At 38.1% G+C, this 16,087-nt stretch overlaps 1 protein-coding gene across 3 annotated transcripts in view; it reads right to left on the bottom strand.

Moving 5' to 3' along the window:
• Nucleotides 1-16,087, bottom strand: part of NELL1 (neural EGFL like 1) — a 1,048,233-nt gene that overhangs the window by 585,866 nt on the left and 446,280 nt on the right. The gene's annotated exons all lie outside the window — the stretch shown is intronic.

Below are 16,087 nucleotides of genomic sequence, written 5' to 3' on the forward strand. Positions count from 1 at the left end.
ATAAACACTTTCACCTCAAAAGACCTGCAAAAAAAGTGGGTTCCACAAGGAACCACCAGGTTTCTCTCAAGAAAAGGGTGTTAAAATACTGAAACATAAAGAGAATTCTTTCTGCAGCAATTAAGTATGCAAGCATTGCTATTACACAAATTTGGTTTACACTGATTCACTGTAGGCCATTGAGCTTTGGTTTTTCATTTTCAAAATGACTATAACAATAGTTCTTACATCTCTACATAAAATAGACAAGTGAAAAATGAAAAATATTCAATTCATATAGGGTAAAAGGGAATAATTTCCTTAGAATAGTTCATGTAAATCAACATGAAATTTTTTAAGTCTAAGAAAAAGGATAAGGGTGAAAAATACATTTTATAGAAAAATAAAAACAAGTACCTTTTAACACATAAAATGCACAAATAACAAGTTAAAATAATGAGATATTATTTTATCTCCACAAGTGCCTCTGTGTGTGTATATGTGTGTAATATATATCAGATTGGCAAGGGTGAAATAATCTAACAGTATTGTTCGTGAGAATATAAAGAAATATAATATCATATGTTACTGTTAGAAGCATAAATTACCACAAATTCTTTGGAAGGTATATTGACAACATCTACCAAATTTGAAAGACACATACCTATGATACAATATTTTTTTTAATTCTCAATTTTTTTTTGTTTAAGATTTATTTACTTATTTGAAAGGCAGAGTTACACAGAGAGGCAGAGGCAGAGAAAGGTCTTTCATCTGCTGGTTCCCTCCCCAAACGGCCACAACAGCTGGAGATGAGCCGATTTGAAGCCAGGGGCCAGGGGCTTCTTCTGGGACTTCCACTTGGATGTAGGGGCCCAAGAACTTGGACCATCTTCCACTGCTTTCCCAGGCCATAACAGAGAGCTGGATCAGAAGTGGAGTACCTGGGACTTAAACCAGCGCCCAAATGGGATGCTGGCACTGCAGATGGCAGCTTTACCCACTACACCACAGTGCCGGCCCAATCACCTACTTTTAAGATTTTTTTGCACTAAGCATTCTTTGTAAAAGTATTTCTCTGACTTGTGGTAAATAATATATAGAAAAAATGTAACTTGTGTGAGTAAAATTGACATCTTGAGATTTTGATTATGGCTTATAGCCCTTGTCTATACTCCTGAGGTACACTTGTATTTCTACTTACTACTGTTTAATTTTCTTGTTTAGTAGAGTATTAAACTTGTGATTATAAAGTAAATTGAAAGTGTCATCACAAAAATTAAAAGAAAATTAAGAAAGAGGGTAAAGGGAGGGAAGTATTATTATGTTCTTAAAACTATGTATATGAAATCTGTTCCCTTTATGTAAATTTTAAAAAGTCAAAAAGAATTAAGTGTTGGAAAAAGCTTAAAAATTCACTAATTGTGGAGTCTGGTTAAGTAAACAATACCAAAATCTCACAAAGAAATACAATATAAATACCTAAAAGAGTAAGATGCTTCTATATGTGGGTCACATGGGACTGTATCTAGCATAAAAAGTAGAAGAAGAGGGTCTTTACAATATGCACAATGCACTTCCAGTTGTGTAATAAAAGGTACATGTGTAAATGCATATGAACACCCTATTGTGAAATGACACTAAAAAACAGGAAAAATAGCTATTTCAAAGCAGAATCTTTCATTCAATAATTCCTTATAAAATTTGAATATTTATGATGTCCTATATTGCTTTTTTAAAAATTAAAAACATTACACTTCATTAAAAGGAAAAAACAAGATCAAGAAAAATATCTGTTTTATAGATATAGCACTATAATGAGAATTAATTGAAGTATTACTTGTGAAGCATTTAACCTAGGGTCCAGTACATTTTAACTTCACATCAAAAATATTTACTGCTATTATGATTAAAATTATTACCTTTTTATGTTACAGTAATGAATAAGAGGCCAGTATATCCAGAACCAAGGACATCATTTGTCTGCCTAATATCTTCTTTCCACATCCAGCAAACATCTTCAAAAACTGCCACCTACTCCAATATTTAAGAAACTTTTATCTCCTATATTAAGTGACATTTACAGCTATTAGTAACCAGCCCTTTCAATTTTTCTTAACTATCTTCAACAACTTACCATCTGCTCTAGTCAGTCCCAGCCTATATTTTCTAAAATAATGAAAGTATGTAAAGGTATGAGTTTACTTGCAAATACAGTTGTGGCTATACAATATAAGCTTGGCATACATGCTGTATTTGTACATATTCTAATAATTCTAAATAACTTCATAGTTATGCTTTGAACAGTTATTTAGGATGTGGATTTTAATATAAGTTTAATATATGTTTCTGAGTACTTAAGATGTTTCAGTTTGTTGAAACTTGTATCAGTCTTTCAGAGTTTTACTGTGCCAGATATCTATCTATCGGTAGATAAATGATAGATAGATAGAGTCTAAGTAATTTCTCTTTTAGGGTATTTACTGATTTTTAAAATTTTCAGTGTTGGTAACTTTCCATGAACATTTGAAACATAGCAATATTCTCAGTAAGATACAAATTTTGAGATGTATCGATTAATACATCTTTAGGGAGTTTTTAATCCATACATTTTTATTAATCTTTTATTTTGTTTAAACTAAAAATGGTATATTAAAACCTGTCACTGAAATTATATTTCAATCATTCTTACTTAAGACATCTTGCATTACATGTTTTATGTTTTATTAGTGAACACAGACCCATATCTATGAAGTCTTTATTATGGATTTTACCTTTCATCAACATTAAGTCCCTATTCTCATTCTTTTTAATGCTTTTTTGCCTTGAAGTCTATTTTTATAGGTAATAATATTGCTTGCCCTGCATTCTTTCTGTTTAGATTTGTTGGCTATACCTTTGCTCAATTCTAGTTTTTTTTTTTTCAGCTGTTGCTCATATAACCTGAGTATTGTTGGTTTGGTTTTAAAATGGAAGTGAAGAGGTTTTTTTGTTTTTGTTTTTTTTTGTTTTTGTTTTTGTTTTTTGTTTTGTTTTGTTTTTTCATTTTTATAAAAAGGAAGTTGGGATATACCTCTGGCTCAGTGGCTGACATCACTTAGAATGCCTGCATACTATGCTAGAGTCTCAGAGTTCAAGTCCTGGCTCCACTTCTGATCTAATTCCTTGCTAATGTGCACTCTGGGAGGCAGCAGATGACGACTCAAGTACTTGGGTCCCTGACACTCATGGTAAGAGACCCAGGTTGAGATCCCAGCTCCAGGGTTAAATCTGGACCTATCCTACACATGCTTTTGAAAGCATCTCAGTCTGTCTCTTTTGCCTTTCAAGTTAATTAATTAATGAATTTGTAAAAAGGAAGCTAAATCATTTATGATTTATTCATAGCATATAGTCAATATCTTATATTTGCTTTCTATATTCTAGGATCACTTGCCATTCATTTGTTTGTGTGTTTGCTTTTATTGGAAAGACTATGATTAGTTTGCTTATATCTGCTGTGGTGATTTAGAAGACTAACCTATTAATCTTCTCTTTATCTCTCATATATGTGTGTGCATAAGTGTATGTATGTATGCTGATATGTAAGGAGGTATGTAGGCAGATAGATTGGTGGATAGATTATAGATAGATAGATAGTAGGGCTAGATCAAATCACATAGATTCATATGCAGAACATGATATTTAGCGTACTTTCAGTTCACTATGGTGATTTACCATAGCCCGCTATTTCCAATGGGACACTTTTTTAATTATTGCTACATTTAATTATTGCTACATTTAATTTTTAATTATTGCTACATTTATTTATACATTTTTTAATATGTTCTGTCTTAGCAATTAATTTATATAAAACAATGACTTAAGTTTCCTTTGGAGAGAAATCAGCTTCGATACTTACTTCTGTGTTATTACAAAATGACTACTTCATCATTAAGCTCTTTTATAAATTAATATAGAGGATAGGTTTTATGTATTACATAGGTACAGTTTTGAAAAGGCAACCACATTTCATTCTCTACCCCCTCCCCCACCTTCAATACATGTGTTTTGATTCCTTAATGTTTCTGTTAGCTAATATGAAGACAATTTGGTTGGATAGATATTTCTTGTGTCATATAATTTTCTCCATCAAAACAGTAGAATTTTTCTTCTATTTTTTGATACCTTGTTTTAGAGAGAAGAACCCTGGAACCTACCTGATTTTTGTTTCTTTGAGGCTATACTTTTAGTTTCATTATTTCCTCCTCTATGCAATTTTGTAGAATTTTAAAATTCATTATTCTTGAAAGAAATTTTAAGGATACACTTAATCATCAGATAGTTCCTATTATTGTTATCTGAAATCTCTTGTTCTTTTTAATTTTTTGAAGATATATTTATTTATTTATTGGAAAGGCAGAGAGTTGCAGAGAGGAAGAGGCAGAAAGAAAAAGTCTTTCGGGTCCGGCGCCGTGGCTCACTTGGTTAATCCTCCACCTGTGGTGCCGGCATCCCATATGGGTGTCGGTTCTAGTCCAGGTTGCTCCTCTTCCAGTCCAGCTCTCTGCTGTGGCCCGGAAGGGCAGCGGAGGATGGCCCAAGTGCTTGGGCCCCTGCACCTACATGGGAGAACAGGAAGAAGTACCTGGTTCCTCCTGGCTTCAGACCAGTGCAACACCAGCTGTAGTGGCCATTTAGGGAGTGAACCAACAGAAGGAAGGCCTTTCTCTTCGTCTCTCTCTTTCTCACTGTCTACATCTCTATCTGTCAAATTAAAAAAAAAAAAAAAAAGTCTTTCATCCGCTGTTCACTCTCTAAATGGCTACAACAGCTGGGGCTGGCCAGGATGAAACCAGGAGCCAAGAACTCCAACCAGGTCTCACACGAAGGAGCTAGTACACAAAGTACTGGGACATCTTTCACTGCTTTCCCAGGTACATTAGCAGGGAGCTGGATCAGAAGTAGAACAGCCAGCACTGAAACTGGCCCACAAATGGGAGGCAGGCATTGCAGGTGGCAACTTAACCCATTGTGCTACAATGCCAGCCCCAAGCCTTTTTTTCCATTGATATGTATGTGTTGGAATTTTAGGATTTTTCATTATATTTTTTCCTAATACATGCTATTCTCCCATTTTTCTTTTCAGAAGCACAATTATGGTTATATCCTATCCACTACCTTCTTACCTAAATTCTTTCTTTTTTTCGGTTTTTACCTTCTATTTTCTAAGACAACTGTCAATTCTGTAATATCTACCACTAATTATATTTTATATATTTATTTATAGTACAGTGTGGGAATTTTAACTTTGCTCTTGAATTTTCAGTATTCTTGCAATGTTATTTTACTTTCAGCTAGCATGTCCATCATTCCAGACTGTACTGCAGCTTATTAGATTTTTATAGCATTCTGATCTCTCCATGTGATGGTATACTTTTATTTCCTATTCTAATAAGGTATCATTTATCTTTTGTTTCCTGAGAAGCATCATTTACAGGAGTATGCAGTTTCTCCAGGGTCCTTGGAAGAATGCTGTCATTTTATTCAAGTGAATGTTTAAATAAACCTATTTATTTGCCTTTTCATGAATTTTTAAATGAACAGAATGCAGGACAGAACTGGCGATTATTGGGTTGCTTGTTATTGATTATTGGGTTACTTCTTTCTTTAGTTCTCTTGGGTGCTATCATTCACCATTTCCATATTTAAAATTGAAAGGTAAGTTGACGTGGACAAACCTAAACCTAGATCCTGACAAAAGCCATTAAGTACAGTTCTATGGGCCAGGGACAGTGTCTTCATCTACTGCCTCTACCTGTTTGGTAACTCTAAGATGGATCTTCATCCTAGGAAATTCAGTTTGTAGTCCCTCTTTAGCCTATGAGAAACCATAATTTCTAGAACATGTATTGTTTACAGATAATTTTCTGCATCAGCCCTTGCCTGCATATACCTGTATGTGAAATGCCACAGACCCCAGAAATGTCTGATATCTTAATTATAGAGTTTTTAGATAAGGAAAACGTGCCACCAAGGAGCCGTGGAGATGAAAACTCAACTCTGTCCACCTCAGAATGTGGTTTCCATGTCCTACAGAGTCAGGCTCATTCCTGGTTGATGCAGATTCAACATCCATGCTGCCCTCTAACCTTGGGGAACACTTGGGGCTACTTCCAATCCTTCCTATTAGCTGTGCTGATCACATACAGAACTAAAAGACCACTTCCACAGCTGTCTTCCTTCCTTCCTTCTTTCCTTCCTCCCTTCCTCCCATCCTCCCTCCCTCCCTTCCTTCCTCCCTTCCTTCCTTCCTCCCTTCCTTCCTTCCTTTCTTTTTGTATTTAAAAGCAAAACTTATTTAAGTAAGAGACCTCTAGCCAGAGTGGCATGGAGGGGGGCTGCAAGAGAGGAAAAACCTGAAGGGGCTGATGGCACTGGGATACTTAATTTCAAGGAAGAAAAAAACTTATCAGCTTTACATTCAGTCACAAGGCAGGACAAAATCCATTAAGACCTGATTAATAATCTTTTTTACCCTGTCTGGCTTAATAAATGATAAAACAAAAGAGCCATTAGAAGGCTGGAGTACCTAATTTGTTTTACAGTAAACTGGGAGCTCAGAAGGGTGGAACTGGCACTCCCTTGCTATTCTCACAATAAGACTGGAAGCTCCCAAGGTATGGGGTAGATGCTTTTGACCTTGCTAAAGATAACTTTTGGGGGGATCGGCAGTGTGGCTCAGAAGGTTAACGCCCTGGCCTGAAGTGCTGGCATCCCATATGGGCACCGGTTCAAGACCCAGCTGCTCCATTTCCGATCCAGCTGTCTGCTATGGCCTGGGAAAGCAGTAGAAGATGTCTCAAGTCCTTGGGCCCCTGCACCCGCATGGAAGACCCAGAAGAAGCTCCTGGATCCTGGTTTCAGATCGGCAAAGCTCTGGCCGTTGCTGACAATTGGGAAGTGAACCATCAGATGGAAGACCGACCTCTCTCTCCCTCTCTCTCTCTCTCTCTCTCTCTCTCTGTGTGTGTGTGTGTGTGTAACTCTTTCAAATAGATAAATAAATCCTTTAAAAAAAAGATAACTTTTGGGGAAGCAAGCATTTTGCACCCTAAATTTCCACTGGGACCAAACTTCTTCCATGCCCTCCCCCAGAAGAATGGACACTAACTTCTGTTAGGGACTATGGGATGACAACCATTCTGGCTTCTTCAAGCTAAGTAGGGGCAGAGTAGGAAACAGCAGTCAAGACAGGGTTCCAGCAGGAGATGGCCTCTTTAGGGGGGCACAGTGCCAGCTTGCAGAAACTTCAGCAGGAGATGGCCTCTTTAGGGGGGCACAGTGCCAGCTTGCAGAAACTGCTTCTGTCCAAAGTTTCATATGATGGCCATCTAGAATTTCACACTTTTAAGTATGGAGAAAATGAATCTAACAAGCAGATTAAACTCCCAGGGTCTAAAATAAAGGACAGAGTCATTATTAGAGGACCTAAGAAAGGTGCTGTCTAAACCATGAGGAAGTTATTCCATTGAGAGACAAATAGAAACTGACAGAAAGGGCTTGATAATAACCAGGTGGGCCTTAAGGCCTGGCCAGGTATGAGGCCCAGCCCTATCTATCTCTTCACATGGGGTGCTAGAAGAGATACCATAAGGGAGGTGAGAACCTTCTTAGAAAAGGCTCCTTGTTGACTTCCATTACGTAAGTGGCCTTAGAGGAGAGCTGGCCTGAAGAGATGGCAAGTGGCATCTTTAAAGGCAATTTACAGTTCTGCCTGCAATGTTGCTGATCTTACTTGGCTGTCCCCTCAACAGTGGTAGTTACTTTGGAAGCTGGGCCCTTCACTTCCACAGTTGTGCTTCTCAGTACATTTCATAAGCATCAGAGTCAACACATTTCCTCCAGAATCTAGAAAACTATTCTGTCATCCTTATTAATAGTTTAAGAGTTAGGCTGTTTATATGTCCATAAAAATTCATCCATAGTCACTAGGAACATAAGAGAGACATAATCAGAGATTCTTATAGATTCTAATTATCATTCTAATTGTTCCAAGACCACACTTATCTCCTTACAATTCTCAATAACTTCTTCTGAACTCTGTAACACATGACCTATTTGAAGGGAGCGGCCGTGAGCCGCCATAAAAGTGGCCTTGATAAAATAAAAAAAAAAAAAAAACAGGAACTGAGACAAACAGTTCCAGAAACAGTCATGGGAAATGGGGGAGTAAACTGGTTCACAGAAAAAGCATTTGGATACTACTCAGAGATACGGGTGACAGAACATCCTGTTATGTACATAAGCCCCCTCCCCTGTGCTTGCTCAAGCTCAATAAAGAAACCGCAAGGCACGTAGCCACCCGTTTGTCCTCCTCAACGACCCCTCCCCTTGTAGTTGCCCAATGAACTTACGCCACCCTATAATATGTTAATCTTGTGGTTTTGCCCTTTAAAAGCTGTGTGAAAAGATTGCTCGGGGCTCTCTCTCTCTTTCCCGCTGCTTGCAGCAGCAGAGGGCCCATTTGCACAAATGAAATAAAACTGCCTCTTGCTTTTTGCATCGCCTGGTCTGGAGTCTGTGTTTCTGGGATCGTCACAAAAGGGCACCACTTTTTGGGGTCCTTCACCATTATGGAAAAATGGAAAGGTAAACACAACTGGAAATTTACATTCTAATGAGTTCAAGAGTGAAGTGAGCCAAAGAATACTGAAGAGCTGGGATCTTGTCAGAGATGGGTCTGAGCATGAAACACTTATGGTGACCTCAAGCATGAAACACCCTCCTCTTGCTTGTGATATTACAATGAAAACAGCAACTTATTAAATAGCTTTCTTTTACTCACCATTAGGGAAGGTTCAGCAAGGTATTTGGAAGAGTGTGCAGCAGACAGATAATGGATAGTATGCAAAGCAGATTATCTTTAATTAGAGATTTAAAGTACTAGGTTCATGCAGGAGTTTGGGGGACATATATACCTATTGTTGCTCCTGCTGAATTTACTCATACCAAGTTCAGTAAATAATCTGAAGGTCTCAATACTTCACACATGATGCTATTTCCCTAATCCTTATATGAAAAGGAACTCTGTATAGGAAAGAGATACATAAGCCCGTAGATGGCAGTATCCATCTGGTCCATGAAACAAAACTGGCATAATCTTAGACTCCTCAATTATTTCTCTGCCCCATGCAAAGTCAACCATTGAATCCTGTTAATTCACCTCAGAAAACTCTCTGAATTCCTCCATACACTGTTGCCTAACACATCCACACAGACTTTACCCACTGACAGTGCCCAAATTCACATCTCTTTGTCACCCATTGGGACAACAGAAGCTTCTTGCTGGTCTATTTCTAGGGGCCCTCAAGCTTGGTTTCACATTAGAATCACCCTGAATGCTTTAAAAATATTCATGTATAGTTGAATTATAGTGTATAAATTATATCTCAGGGAGGCTGCTCTAAAAATACTCATACATAAACTCCACCCAGACTAATTAAATCAGCATTGCTGGAGGTCTGGCCCTCACTTAGGAATTTTATTAAAAAAAAAAAAAAAAAAAAAAAAAAAAACCACAAGTGATTCTAGTGAACCGTCAGGGTTAAGAAGTACTGCTACAGTTGCATATATCAGTAGCTTCCAAACCCAGATTGTCAGAATTATCTGGGGAGCTTTTTGAAGTACAGAAACCTATACACAATCTCTGCAATTTCCTTACATTCCAACCCCCAACTTCTGATTCATGAGATATGAGTTACTTCTTAAAAATAATTAAAAATTTAAAAGTGCTATTTAGGTGATTCAGCTGATTATTATTTGGATACTACCGCATTACAAAAGCCTGACTGCCTAAGAATGCCCCTGCTTCCTACAACAGAGCTTCTCTGATGTTAAAGTGCCTGCAGTGACCCAGGAGTATCATTAATATGCAGAATTTGATTCAGAGAGTTTTCATTTCTAATAAGATCCCAGATGATGCTGATCCTACTGGTCCCAGAACCACATTTTCAGTAGCAAGGACCTTGATCTCTCAGAAATGTGATTTAACACAAAAAACTCATCCTCAACTAATAAGGCTTACAGCCTCTTTCCCAGCCTCCCTATAGTTCTATAGTATATGATTCCAATAATTTATTTTCTAAAAAAATCCCTGATGACTCTATATTCATCAGCTACTGAGGATGGTAGTTTCTCATTTTGCTCTTGCTTAAACATTTTGTCCCATCTAAAAGAAATCTTTTTAAAAATAATTGCATGCCTTCTATACATTTCTCATCACATAAAGGGAAAAGTGCTTATTTTCTATTCATAGCACTTGTATTAATTGGTTGAACCAAATCACAGAGATACTCTTCAAGCATATCACTAAAATGTGAAGGAATAAACCTGAACTGTTTTTGCTGTATTTATCTGACTTCCTCCGAATCTCATTGCAAATGCTACTTCCTATAGGAAACCTTCCCTAATTGCTTGCTCACAATAATCTTTGCTTCTGTGACTTGCAGTTACCTTCAGACTCTACCAAGTAGCCCTCAGTAGCACATATGTGATGCCATGTAGGGGCTTTGAACAACAAAGTCATGCCCTTTCCACTAAGATTTGCAGATTCTAAGAGATGGAATCTCCTTTTGCTCAACACTAAACTGTTACATAAAGATTCAACTTGCAAATCATCAATTGATTCATTAGAAAAATTGTGCCTGATAAATCTCATGTGTGTCTTACCACAGGTTACGGAAACTGGTTTACATATCTGTTTTGCCCCTACCACTTAGGAAAAAAGACTGAAATCAGCCTGCATTTTTCACCCCCTAATACTTATTTTAAAATGTTCAGGCACTGAAACTGTAGATGAAGCCTGGGTCATGGCCCATGATGATAACCAAAGATTATGTACAAAATGCTAGAGCTGATTAAGGTTTTTTTTTTATCTTCCTCCATGGTAATGATACCAGATAGACTAAACACAATTTCCAGGTATGGAGAGGTTCTGCTCTAAGATATCATCTACAAAATTGACAGTAACAAGCCTATAATGTCAGCAAACAGAGAGGAAAGTATAATGAGATGGCTTAGGAGGAAGGGGGTTAGAAAGCTTTGGAGAGGGGTGCCCAGCTTCGTGGAACAGTGAATTAAAAAGCCACTAACAATGCTGATGGAGAATCAGAAGATGGTCCAAGAACTTGGGCCCCATGGGACATCTGGATGGAGTTCCATGCTCCTGGCTTCAGCACATCCTAGCCCCAGTCATTGCTGCCAACTGAAGAATGAACCAAAGGAGGGATGATCTCTTGCTGTCTCTGTCTCTCCCTCTGTTCCTGTCAATCTGCCTCTAAATAAAATAAATTTTAAACTTAAAATCTTAAAAAAATATATTAAAATAAAGCTCTAGAGAAATGGTGGGGAAATGAAAGAGCACAGTGTAAGCTAGACTTAAAGGTCAGGGACATGTTTCTGGGTGTTGTGTATTTGAGCAGGAAGTAGAACACATGTTAATGAAATGTTGGCTACAGCTGTGCTGCTGATTAAAATATGCACATATGGCTAATGGCACATATTCTGAATAATCAACAGAAAAAGAAATGTTTTGCTTTTGAGACAACAAAATTAGGGTATGTTCTTCCTTACTGATGTTGCCTGAAGCAGCTATGTCTCATTATAGCCTTGAAACATACGTTTTTCACTCCTTTTTTTAGTTCCTTTTTACTGATTTCTCTGGCATGAACAGTATTTCTGTTTTTCTGTAGAAATCTTTACCAAGCTTTATATGCTGGGTTTTGTTACAATTTAACCACCTATCTTTAGTCTGTCATTTTTTATGTCTCCCATCCGTATAAAGAATTGTTACTGTGCTATTTTCCTCCTAGAAACCGCCAAGAACTTTGAGGCCAAAGAATGCTCTTACACAATGAACTATGGATGTTTAAAATGAAAATAGAATTCAAGTCAGAGTTCTGCAGCTGTGGAGGGAAAAAAAGCAACTTAACTGAGATTTATAAATAAAATCCAGAGATCACTTTATATAGGACAATAATAGTGAGAGAATTGTGCTGTGTAGTTTCAACATTTCAACTTGGATTGTTCTTTCCCTCAAATAACAACAGAGTAATTTACAAGCAGTCAGCATTCCTATTCCAGGCCATTGCACTTGTGTTTAATAATTCCCACATTTATTGACTTGATTATTGAATGTCATTTGGCTATTAGCAGCATCAGCTATCCAGAAGTTCACCTGACACATTAGAGACTCTAATGGCTTCCACTACAAAGCTAAACAAGTTAATAGACCAGGCCTTCATAAAGATACCTTAGTAGCAAGTTTAAATCCATTACCTTGTGCATATATTGGTGACAGGGCAATCCTATTCTCCTGATAATGAGAAGATTGTGGTTTCCAATTTTCTTTGCTTTTCGTGGGCTTGTGCTATCAAATTGGACAGCACGATGAAGACCCAATCATTATTGTGAGACAAACTGAGCCCTCAGAGATAAAAGAAATCCTAAACAAACATGAAAGACAGCAGGGCTAGGAGGAGAATAAATATTCATATATTCACTCCAAGATTCTCATTCTTTGAAAGAAGGAAATGGAAATGCTTTCTGGAGTGATTATCTTGGTAAGTCACCTACTGAGCAAACGGACTCCAAGAGCTTTCCATCTTTTCCCATCTTAGATTCAAGCTTTGATTGCAGATGACTGTGTCTGAAGTCTCTGAACCACCTGCTTCTCCCACGAATCACTCTCCACCCTAAAGAGAGTTGAAGTCAGATCATCCTCAAGGTTTAGACTTAGGAAGAGTTGGTCAGAGTCCTATGGGAAGCTACAATGATTATAGGAAAAGGGCTTTGAATGCTTAGAGGCTGCCCGGGGAAACATTGTTTTAACAGTAACTGGTCTTTGTTCCAGCTACCAAATGTTCTTGTAGTTTTTAATTTCATTCAGCAGATGCAGTCACTTACAGCTAATGATACTACCACTATGGTTATTAACATCATTCTTACAATTTATGGAGAGACCAATATATGCCAGACAGGTTGCTAAAAGCTTAACATACATTATTCATTAGTCTCCTTAAATAATGCTTCCTGTGTATCTGCTGTGGGTACTGGGGTTATAACAATGCTCAAACCAGTCATGATCCCTTCCCAAAAGAGAGCATAAAATTCTGATTTATTAATTTAATTATCATAAGAAACCTACTAGATAGGTATTATTTAAATTTTGGAAACAATAAAACTGAGGCTCAAAACTTGCCAATGTTTCTACAGTGATTAGCGCAGAACTTCAAAACATGGCATTCCATGGGGTCGGTGCTGCAGTATATTAGTTTAAGTCTCCACCTGCAGCACCAGCATCCCACATGGGCTCAGGTTTGAGTCCCAGCTACTCCATTTCTGATCCAGCTCCCTGCTAATGGCCTGGGAAAGCAGTGGAAGATGGACCAAGTTCTTGGGTCCCAGCACCCATGTGGGAGACCCAGAGGAAGCTTCTGATCCTGGCTTCGGATTGGTCCAGCTCTGGCCATTGCAGCCTTCTGGAGAGTGAGCTAGCAGATAGAAGAGCTCTCTTTCTGTCTCTCCATCTCTTTGTAATTCTGCCTTTCAAATAAATAAATCTTTAAAAAAACAAAGAAATGGCACTCTGACTCCTAAGCCAAACTCAGCCTCTTATAGCTGAGATGATCTTCCAAGATTCTGAGGTAAACTTGGCCAATAAGATCTAAGCCTGAAAACAAGGGTAGCTCTTAGAATACATGGTGCCATTAAAATCTAAGACATGTTTTTCCATTTTTAAGTTAGAAGGATGAATAGGATTCCCAGTGGTCAGAACAAGGGAAAGAAGATAGTCCTCATATTTTCACCTAACAACAGGTAGAATTGACCTGGCAAATATTTCCCTTACCTAGAAATGCTTGTAAAGACATTTTTGATTCTCAGATCTTAGACAATGATTCTCAAATTTTTTTCCCAGGTTTTAGTTTTAACATCAGGGGGCTCTTTGCAACTCATCATAAATGAATGAAATATTATATCAAATAATAGTGTGAATTGTGTATGTTGAGTCACACCACACTCTGTAAGAGACAAGAAATAGCAAGTGCCAAAATTGAGGGAAAGCATTCAATCACACCCATCAAATAAACACACTCTGTGTTTGAATATACTTTTTTTGTTATAAATTGAGTAAAGATATTGTTATTGTTCAGTTTTAGTAGAGGAACATCCATGTGTAGGAACAGTAGACTCACTGATTTTGGCTCAGCCCTGTTTATGATTTTGTAATTCTTTTGGCTCTAATTAGATTCTAAGAAGCCAAACTCACCACATGATTTGGAGAGAATAAAGAACTCTACAATTAAAGTTCATCCAGGATCCTCAAACACCAAGTGCCAATTTCAAAATATCCCTTGGTTTGTAGGGGCATTTCAACTCCTGAAAGTATTATAATTCTATTAAAGAAGAAGGTCTCCCAGAAAAGAAGATATGCATGTGAGGGGCTTTCAAAAAGTTCATGGAAAATGGGCAACACAGAAAACCTATGCAAGGATTTAAAAAATGTTTGAACCAAAGTAAACTTATCTTGTAATGTGGAGCATAAGGTTACTTCAATGAAACAACCTCCAGCTGACCCAGTAAGTAGACCACTTGAGGTGTATTGTCAATCAACCCAGTCTGGGTAAGGGACACTACTTTGCCCCTTCAATTTAACAAATAACATTGTTCCTGCTGACATCATCACTGTCTGAGTGCCTGTAAATCTAACAGAAGGGAAGAAATAAAGAAAATGAATATTTGCTGGGTACTTCCTGTTTTAGGCATTGTGTCCACATATTTTAATATATATATATATATATATTTTAAAGATGTTCAGAGATGTTAAACAACTTTCCTGAAGACAGTCATATGGACAGTAAGTAGTGAGGTTGATATGAGAACCTGACCTTCTACCTCCAAAGTCCATGTTTTCCGAAAAAATTCCTCAGGCCCTAAGTCAGTGATTCCTACCCTGAAGTATCACAGTCATAAATAAAGGTACAAAATTTCTCCAAATAATACATCAAACCATCAAAATTATTTTAATTTTTTTAAGATTCATTTATTTACTTGAAAGTCAGAGTTACACAAAGAGAAGAAGAGGCAGACAGAGAAAGAGGGAGGTCTTCCATCTGCTGGTTCACTCCCCAATTGACCACAATGGCCAAAGCTGTGCCAATCTGAAGCCAGGAGCCAGGAGTTCTTCCAGGTCTCCCACAAGGGGGAAGGGTCCAAAGACTTGGGCCATCTTCTACTTCTTTCCCAGGCCAGTGAAGAGAGCTGGATCAGCAGTGGAGGAGCCGAGACTCAAACTGGCACCCACATGGGAAGCTGCCACTGCACCGCAGCACCGGCCCCTTATTTTTATTTTTTAAAAAATGAATAGCAAGTCATCGCCACGGCTCAATAGGCTAATCCTCCACCTGCGGCGCCAGCACACCGGGTTCTAGTCCTGGTCTGGGCACCAGATTCTGTCCCGGTTGTCCCTCTACCAGGCCAGCTCTCTGCTATGGCGCGGGAGTGCAGTGGAGGATGGCCCAAGTCCTTGGGTCCTGCACCTGCATGGGAGACCAGGAGAAGCACCTGGCTCCTGCCTTCGGATCAGCGCGGTGTGCCGGCCACAGCGCTCCAGTCGTGGCAGCCACTGGGGGGTGAACCAATGGCAAAAGAAGACCTTTCTCTCTGTCTCTCTCTCACTGTCCACTCTGCCTGTCAAAAATAATAATAATAATAAAAAAGAATAGCAAATATATGCCATATAATATTTTGGGTAGTCAAAGAGGCCTAATAAAATAACATCAGGCTGTACAACTTCACAAAAGGTAAAGAACTATTGGACTAAATGTTCCGATTTTATTCTCTGCATTGCTTCCTTCTCCTCTCTGCTCCCACAGGAATTAGGCTGGATACCAGCCAGCAATAATATCCTGAAGACTCCATGTGTTGAGACCTTTAAGTGGCATTGACAACTTCTAGAAGCCTTCACTACAATTGGCAGACACAGTGCATAATAATTTCCCATGCAACAAACCATGCGAAAGATTTGAAGAACAAACACATCTGTTTCCATATTCTAAAACCTTCTGTT

The sequence above is a fragment of the Oryctolagus cuniculus genome, chromosome 1 (assembly GCF_964237555.1).
Source record: "Oryctolagus cuniculus chromosome 1, mOryCun1.1, whole genome shotgun sequence".
In the NCBI taxonomy this organism is placed as follows: domain Eukaryota; kingdom Metazoa; phylum Chordata; class Mammalia; order Lagomorpha; family Leporidae; genus Oryctolagus; species Oryctolagus cuniculus.